Raw genomic sequence first — 9034 nt, 5'->3', positions numbered from 1 at the left:
TGTATTTCATGTGGGCAATCAGCATATATATTTTTTTTAAAAATCAAAATCATATGAAAGGCAAATGGTCGGCTTAATGACCCTCGCCTTACATTATTCTATCCATTCATTTCAATTTTTAATATGCCTTTATGCTTGCAACTTTCCAGCATTAGAGCAAAATTAAACTGCTTCACAATGTTAGTTATAGCATTGCAACACCCTGGGCTAGTGTGCGGTAAATTCCAACCCCACAGGCATGGGAGTAACAACACAAGTGAATATATTCCTGAGATCTTTAACCCGTGACTGCTCCAATGACTTACAGGCACCAGATTTGTAAGTAAAACTTAATAACTTTATTTATAACAAGGTATAAACATATAATGGAACAATGGTGTGCTAACTAATTAATTTATCCCCTAACACTGCCCCACCCTCCACCCATACACATACAGACACACAATGGAGGTAGGGAAGGATCCAAATAATGGGGATTAAACAGGGAATGAGAGATGAGTATCTTAATTGTTGAGGTTGTAGTCTTTATAGTCAGTGATCTTCTTGAGACACTTGGTTCGGGCCATCTAGATTGTGCCTTCATTTCATACCCGTAGGCTGTAGAATGTCTATGGGGAGTCACTTTCACTTATACTGACCTGGGCTTTGCACAAGATCCCCCTCAGGTCTGTTCAATTCTAACTTGCGTCCATCAGATGGGCTATCAACCATACCAACTTAAAAGTAGGATTCTCAACCTGGGAATTTTCAAACAGCCCCTCTGCCTGCAGAGAGAAAGGTCTTTACCTGGACCTTCAGAAAGAATCCAGAGCTCTGACTTCACATTTGACTAATGGAAATGACTACTTGCCACAGGTTGTGCAGAAAGAGGAACGCATTTAGTCACACGTCACCAGATGAGAGAGATCTGATTTAGCTCCCAAGCCTCTTGATCAGGAGTGGAACTTTCACAGGCTGCCTAGACAGACGGCTTGCCCCCTTTTAATTGGAAACTAAACTTTCACAGGCTGGCTGGAATGCATTTAAATTGCCAGGCATAAAGCTGATAGAAGGCAGGGACACAGGTTTCGATGCTCACCGAGTCCAAGCAGAATGGAAAACAAAAATGGAGTCTGCCTTTCCAGAATCTTCTGAAGCGCTCCATCAATCAACAGTGAGAACTGGACAAGTCCTGGAATTTCAGAAGAGCTGATTGGCTGCTAGCCAAGTCTATCAAAATGACATCACTGGACTATGCCACACAGCACACCAGACTGAGGGGAGTGCTTGGGCCAGTCCAAAAAGCACATTAGACTGGGGTGTTTCAGATTAAACCTGAAGTCTGCAGAATTATGGAATTAAGCATAACGGAACATAATGGGGATTACACAGGAGGCGGAGCCACATTGGATTTGGTACTGGGTAATGAACGGGGCCAAGTGTTAGATTTCGTTGTGGGAGAGCACTTTGGAGATAGTGACCACAATTTGGTGACTTTCACTATAGTAACGGACAGGGATAGGAATATACGACAGGGCAAGGTTTATAACTGGGGGAAGGGTAATTACGATGCGATTAGGCAAAAATTGGGGAGCATAAGATGGAAACAGGAACAGTCAGGGATAGGCACAATTGAGATGTGGAGCTTGTTCAAGGAGCAATACTGCGTGTCCTAAACTCAGAGTGCATCTGAGTTTAGGTGAGTGACTGAGTGATGATTGGAACAGAGTGCATCTGAGTTTAGGTGAGTGACTGAGTTCGGGTGAGTGTCGAGAGAGGGCTGTGTTTTTGTTGGTGTTCGGGTTTTTCCTTGAGGTTCTATTAAAAACAAAAAAAATTATTTAAATTAATTAACTAGTTGAATATGGCTGGACAGGTGATGTGCTGTTGCTGTATGATGATGGAACTGGTGGATCCCATTGAGACCGTCAGTGACCATATCTGCAGCAAGTGTTGGCTGCTCGAGGAACTTCAGCTCAGAATTGATGAGCTGAAGACCGAGCTGCACACTGCGGCACATCAGGGAGGGGGAAAATTACCTGGACGCTTTGTTTCAGGAGACAGTCACACCCGGTAGAATAAGTACTGTTAATTCGGTCAGTGGTCAGGGACAGAGTGGTGTGACTGCAAGGGAGGCAGGTAGGGGGATCCTGAGTTTAGGAGTTGAGGAGCCTCAGCCCTTGACCTTGTCCAACAGGTATGAGGTACTTGCTCCCTGTGTGGATGAGGAAGAGGGCTGTAGGGAGGATGCGTTGACTGACCACTGCACCGTGGTACAGGAAGCCATTCAAGAGGGGGGAGCAAAAAGACAAGTGGTAGTTGTAGGGGATTCTATAATTGGGGGGATTGATGGCATCCTTTGTAAGCCAGATCGTGAGTCCCGCGTGGTATGTTGCCTGCCCGGTGCTAGGGCGAGGGACATCTCTGATCGGCTTGAAAGGATTTTGGAGAGGGAGGGGGAGGATCCAATTGTTGTGGTCAGTCCCAGTCCCACATTGGGACTAACAACACAGATAAGACTAGGAAAGAGGACCTGTTTGGGGATTATCAAACACTAGGGACTAAATTAAAGACCAGGTCCTTCAGGGTTATAATCTCTGGATTACTACCCGAGCCACGTGCCAATTGGCATAGGGTTGAGAAAATTAGGGAAGTTAACACGTGGCTAAAGGAGTGGTGCGGGAAAAAGGGATTCCATTTCATGGGGCATTGGCATCAGTACTGGGGCAGAAGGGACCTGTACCGTTGGGACGGTCTTCACCTGAACCATTCTGGGACCAGTGATCTAGCCAATAGGATAAATAGGTTGGTCACAAGGACTTTAAACTAGCAAGTTGGGGGGAAGGGAAGGGTAAAGCTATGGACAGTATAATGGTTAATGGAAAGCAAGGCAGCAGGTTACGTGACCGGTTATTATGTAGAGATATGGGTTCAAAGACAAGGAAAATTAGGAGAAAGGGCAAGAGGAAAAATAATTTGCGAAAAGCTACTGATCAAGGTGTTAGGATTCATAACAAAGACATAAAAAACAGCATAAGTGTACTTTACCTGAATGCTCGTAGTATACGGAATAAGGTGAATGAGTTGATGGCGCAAATCATCGTGAAAGACTGTGATTTAGTGGCCATTACTGAAACATGGTTAAAAGATGGTCATGACTGGGAGTTAAATATCCAAGGGTATCAGACTATACAAAAGGATAGAATGGACGGTAAGGGCGGTGGTGTAGCTTTGTTGTTTAAGGATGGCATCCGGGCAATAGTAAGGGATGATATTGGTGCTATGGAGGACAAGGTTGAATCAATTTGGGTGGAAATCAGGAATATTAAGGCGAAAAGGTCACTGATAGGAGTAGTCTATAGGCCACCAAATAGTAACAGGATGGTAGGGCAGGCAATAAGCAAAGAAATAACGGATGCGTGTAGAAATGGTACAGCGGTTATCATGTGAGATATTAATCTGCATGTCGATTGGTTTAACCAGGTTGGTAAAGTCAGCCTTGAGGAGGAGTTTATAGAATGTGTCCGGGATAATTTCCTGGAACAGTATGTAATGGAACCTACAAGGGAACAAGCGGTCCTAGATCTGGTCCTGTGTAATGAGGCAGGATTGATTAATGATCTCATAGTTCGGGATCCTCTTGGAAGGAGCGACCACAATATGGTGGAATTTAAAATACAGTTGGAGGATGACAAGGTAAAATCAAACACTAGTGTTTTGTGCTTAAACAAAGGTGATTACAATGGGATGAGAGAAGAACTAGCTAAGGTAGACTGGGAGCAAAGACTTCATGGTGAAGCAGTTGAGGAACAGTGGAGAACCTTCCGAGCGATCTTTCACAGTGTTCAGGAAAGGTTCATACCGACAAAAAAGAAAGATGGTAGAAAGGGGAAAAATCGACCGTGGATATCTAAGGAGGTGAGGGAGAGTATCAGATTGAAGGAAAAAACATACAAAGTGGCAAAAATTAGTGGAAGACTAGAGGACTGGGAAGTCTTTAGGGGACAACAGAAAGCTATAAAGAAGAGTAAGGTAGACTATGAAAGTAAACTTGCTCAGAACATAAAAGCAGATAGTAAAAGCTTCTACAAATATATAAGACAAAAAAGAGTGGCTAAGGTAAATATTGGTCCTTTGGAAGATGAGAAGGGAGATTTAATAATAGGAGACGGGGAAATGGCTGAGGAGCTGAACAGGTTTTTTGGGTCAATCTTCACAGTGGAAGACACAAATAACATGCCAGTGACTGATGGAAATAAAGATATGATAGGTGAGGACCTTGAGATGATTGTAATCACTAAGGAGGCAGTATTGGGCAAGCTAATGGGGCTAAAGGTAGACAAGTCTCCTGGCCCTGATGGGATGCATCCCAGAGTGTTAAAAGAGATGGCTAGGGAAATTGTAAACGCACTAGTGATAATTTATCAAAATTCACTAGACTCTGGGGTGGTCCCAGAGGATTGGAAAGTAGCAAACGTGACACCACTGATTTAAAAAGGTCAGCAGAAAGCGGGTAATTATAGGCCGGTAAGCTTAACTTCGGTTGTAGGGAAAATGCTGGAATCTATCATTAAGGAGGAAATAGCGGGGCACCTGGAGGGAAATTGTCCCATTGGGCAGACGCAGCATGGGTTCATAAAGGGTAGGTAGTGTCGGACTAATTTGGTAGAATTTTTTGAGGACGTTACCAGTGCAGTAGATAACGGGGAGCCAATGGATGTGGTATACATAGAACATAGAACATAGAAAATACAGCACAGAACAGGCCCTTCGGCCCACGATGTTGTGCCGAACCTTTGTCCTAGATTAATCATAGATTATCATTGAATTTACAGTGCAGAAGGAGGCCATTCGGCCCTTTGAGTCTGCACCGGCTCTTGGAAAGAGCACCCTACCCAAACTCAACACCTCCACCCAACACCAAGGGCAATTTGGACATTAAGGGCAATTTATCATTGGCCAATTCACCTAACCCGCACATCTTTGGACTGTGGGAGGAAACCGGAGCACCCGGAGGAAACCCACGCAGACACGGGGAGGACGTGCAGACTCCGCACAGACAATGACCCAATCCGGAATCGAACCTGGGACCATGGAGCTGTGAAGCAATTGTGCTATGCACAATGCTACCGTGCTGCCCTTAAGAACAAATAAATCTACACTATATCATTTTACCGTAATCCATGTACCTATCCAATAGCTGCTTGAAGGTCCCTAATGTTTCCGACTCAACTACTTCCACAGGCAGTGCATTCCATGCCCCCACTACTCTCTGGGTAAAGAACCTACCTCTGATATCCCTCCTATATCTTCCACCTTTCACCTTAAATTTATGTCCCCTTGTAATGGTGTGTTCCACCCGGGGAAAAAGTCTCTGACTGTCTACTCTATCTATTCCCCTGATCATCTTATAAACCTCTATCAAGTCGCCCCTCATCCTTCTCCGCTCTAATGAGAAAAGGCCTAGCACCCTCAACCTTTCCTCGTAAGACCTACTCTCCATTCCAGGCAACATCCTGGTAAATCTTCTTTGCACCTTTTCCAGAGCTTCCACATCCTTCCTAAAATGAGGCGACCAGAACTGTACACAGTACTCCAAATGTGGCCTTACCAAAGTTTTGTACAGCTGCATCATCACCTCACGGCTCTTAAATTCAATCCCTCTGTTAATGAACGCGAGCACACCATAGGCCTTCTTCACAGCTCTATCCACTTGAGTGGCAACTTTCAAAGATGTATGAACATAGACCCCAAGATCTCTCTGCTCCTCCACATTGCCAAGAACTCTACCGTTAACCCTGTATTCCGCATTCATATTTGTCCTTCCAAAATGGACAACCTCACACTTTTCAGGGTTAAACTCCATCTGCCACTTCTCAGCCCAGCTCTGCATCCTATCTATGTCTCTTTGCAGCCGACAACAGCCCTCCTTACTATCCACAACTCCACCAATCTTTGTATCGTCTGCAAATTTACTGACCCACCCTTCAACTCCCTCATCCAAGTCATTAATGAAAATCACAAACAGCAGAGGACCCAGAACTGATCCCTGCGGTACGCCACTGGTAACTGGGATCCAGGCTGAATATTTGCCATCCACCACCACTCTCTGACTTCTATCGGTTAGCCAGTTCGTTATCCAACTGGCCAAATTTCCCACTATCCCATGCCTCCTTACTTTCTGCATAAGCCTACCATGGGGAACTTTATCAAATGCCTTACTAAAATCCATGTACACTACATCCACTGCTTTACCTTCATAAATATGTATATCTGGATTTCCAGAAAGCTTTTGACAAGGTGCCACACAAAAGGTTGCTGCATAAACTAAAGATGCATGGCATTGAGGGTAACATGGGTAGAGGATTGGTTAACTAACAGAAAGCAGAGAGTGGGGATAAATGGGTGTTTCTCTGGTTGGCAACCTGTAGCTAGTGGGGTCCCTCAAGGATCAGTGTTGGGCCCACAGTTGTTCACATTTACATAGATGATTTGGAGTTGGGGACCAAGTGCAATGTGGCAAAGTTTGCAGACGACACTAAGATGAGTGGGTAAAGCAAAAAGTGCAGAGGATACCGGAAGTCTGCAGAAGGATTTGGATAGGTTAGGTGAATGGGCTAGGGTCTGGCAGATGGAATTCAATGTTGCCAAGTGTGAGGCTATCCATTTTGGGAGGAATAACAGCAGAATGGATTATTATTTAAATGGTAAGATGTTAAAACATGCTGTGCAGAGGGACCTGGGTGTGCTGGTGCACGAGTCGCAAAAAGTTGGTGTGCAGGTGCAACAGGTGATTAAGAAGGCTAATCGAGTTTTGTCTTTCATTGCTAGAGGGATGGAGTTCAAGACTAGGGAGGTTATGCTGCAATTGTATAGGGTGTTGGTGAGGCCGCATCTGGAGTATTGTGTTCAGTTTTGGTCTCCTTACCTGAGAAAGGACATATTGGCACTGGAGGGAGTGCAGAGGAGATTCACTAGGTTGATCCCAGAGTTGAGGGGATTAGATTATGACGAGAGGTTGAGTGGACTGGGATTGTACTCATTGGAGTTTAGAAGGATGCGGGGGGATCTTATTGAAACATATATAATTATGAAGGGAATAGATAGGATAGATGCGGGCAGGTTGTTTCCACTGTTCGGGGAAAGCAGAACTAGGGGGCATGGCCTCAAAATAAGGGGAAGTAGATTTAGGACCAAGTTTAGGAGGAACTTCTTCACCCAAAGGGTTGTGAATCTCTGGAATTCCTTGCCCAGTGAAGCAGTTGAGGCTCCTTCTTTAAACGTTTTTAAGAAAAAGATAGATACCTTTCTAAAGAATAAAGGGATTCGGGGATATGGTGTACTGGCCGGAGAGTGGAGCTGAGTCTACAAAGATCAGCCATGATCTCATTGAATGGCGGAGCAGGCTCGAGGGGCCAGATGGCCTACTCCTGTTCCTAGTTCTTGTGTTCCTTGATATGTATGTCACTGTCAGGCAGGGAGGAAATGGTCGAGTGAGGGAACCATGGTTTACAAAAGAGGTTGAATGTCTTGTCAAGATGAAGTAGGGGGCTTATGTAAAGATGAGAAAACAAGGTTCAGTAAGTTAGGGTACTTGAGGGATACAAGATAGCTAGCAAGGAGCTCAAGAAAGGGCTTAGGAGAGCTAGGAGGAGGCATGAGTAGTCCTTGGCGGGTAGGATCGAGGTGAACCCCAAGGCTTTTTACACTTGTGTGAGGAACAAAAGAATGACCAAAGTGAAGTTAGGGCCGGTCAAGGACAGTAGTGGGAACGTGTGCATGGAGTCTGAAGATACAGGAGAGGCCTAAATGAATACTTTTCTTCAGTGTTCACAAAGGAGAGGGGTCATGTTGTTGAGGAGGATAGTGCAATACAGGCTGGTAGGCTGGAGGAGGTAGATATTCGGAAGGAAGATGTGTTAGAAATTTTGAGAAGCCTGAGGATAGATAAGTCCCCTGGGCCGGATGGGATAAATCCTAGGATTCTTTAGGAGGCGAGGGATGAGATTGCAGAGCCTTTGGCTTTGATCTTTATGTCCTCACTGTCTACAGGAATAGTGCCAGAAGACTGGAGAGTGGTGAATGTTGTCCCCTTGTTCAAGAAAGGGAATAGGTATAACACTGGGAATTATAGGCCGGTTAGTCTCACTTCGGTCATAGTTAAATTATTGGAAAGGGTCCTGAGGGATAGGATTTATGATCATTTGGAAAGATACAGCTTAATCCAGGATAGTCAGCACGGATTTGTGAGGGGTAAGTCTTGCCTCACAAGTTTGATTGTATTCTTTGAGGAGGTAACTAAGTACATAGATAAAGGTAGAGCAGTTGATGTCGTATACATGGATTTTAGAAAGGCGTTTGATAAGGTACCCCATGGTCGGCTCATGCAGAAAGGAAGCATGGCATAGAGGGAAATTTGGCCGATTGGATCAGTAACTGGGTGTCACATAGAAGACAGAGGTGGTGGTAGATGGTAAATTTTCATCCTGGAGCCTAGTCACCAGCGGTGTACCACAGTGCTGGGTCCTCTGCTATTTGTGATTTTTATCAATGACTTGGATGATGGAGTTGAAGGTTGGGTTAGTAAATTTGCTGATGACACCCAAGATTGGTGGAGTCGTGGATAATGTGGAGAGCGGTTGTAGGCTGCAAAGAGACATTGATAGGATGCAGAGCTGGGCTGAAAAGTGGCAGATGGAGTTTAACCCTCAAGTGTGATGTGATTCATTTTGGTAGGACAAATTTGAATGCGGATTACAGGGCTAACGGCAGGGTTCTGAAGAATGTGGAGGAGCAGAGAGATCTCGGAGTTCATGTCCATAGATCTCTGAAAGTTGCCGCCCAAGCGGATAGAGCCGTGAAGAAAGCCTATAAGTGTGTTAGCATTTATTAACAGGGGGATTGAGTTTAAGAGCCGTGAGGTTATGCTGCAACTGTACAAGACCTTGGTTAGACCACATTTGGAGTATTGTGTGCAGTTCTGGTGACCTCATTATAGGAAGGATGTGGAAGCATTGGAAAGGGTGCAAAAGAGATTTACCAGGATCCTGCCTGG

This window comes from Scyliorhinus torazame, chromosome 17, assembly GCF_047496885.1.
Source record: "Scyliorhinus torazame isolate Kashiwa2021f chromosome 17, sScyTor2.1, whole genome shotgun sequence".
NCBI classification, from domain to species: Eukaryota; Metazoa; Chordata; class Chondrichthyes; order Carcharhiniformes; family Scyliorhinidae; genus Scyliorhinus; species Scyliorhinus torazame.
Note: the sequence above shows the minus strand (reverse complement) of the source record.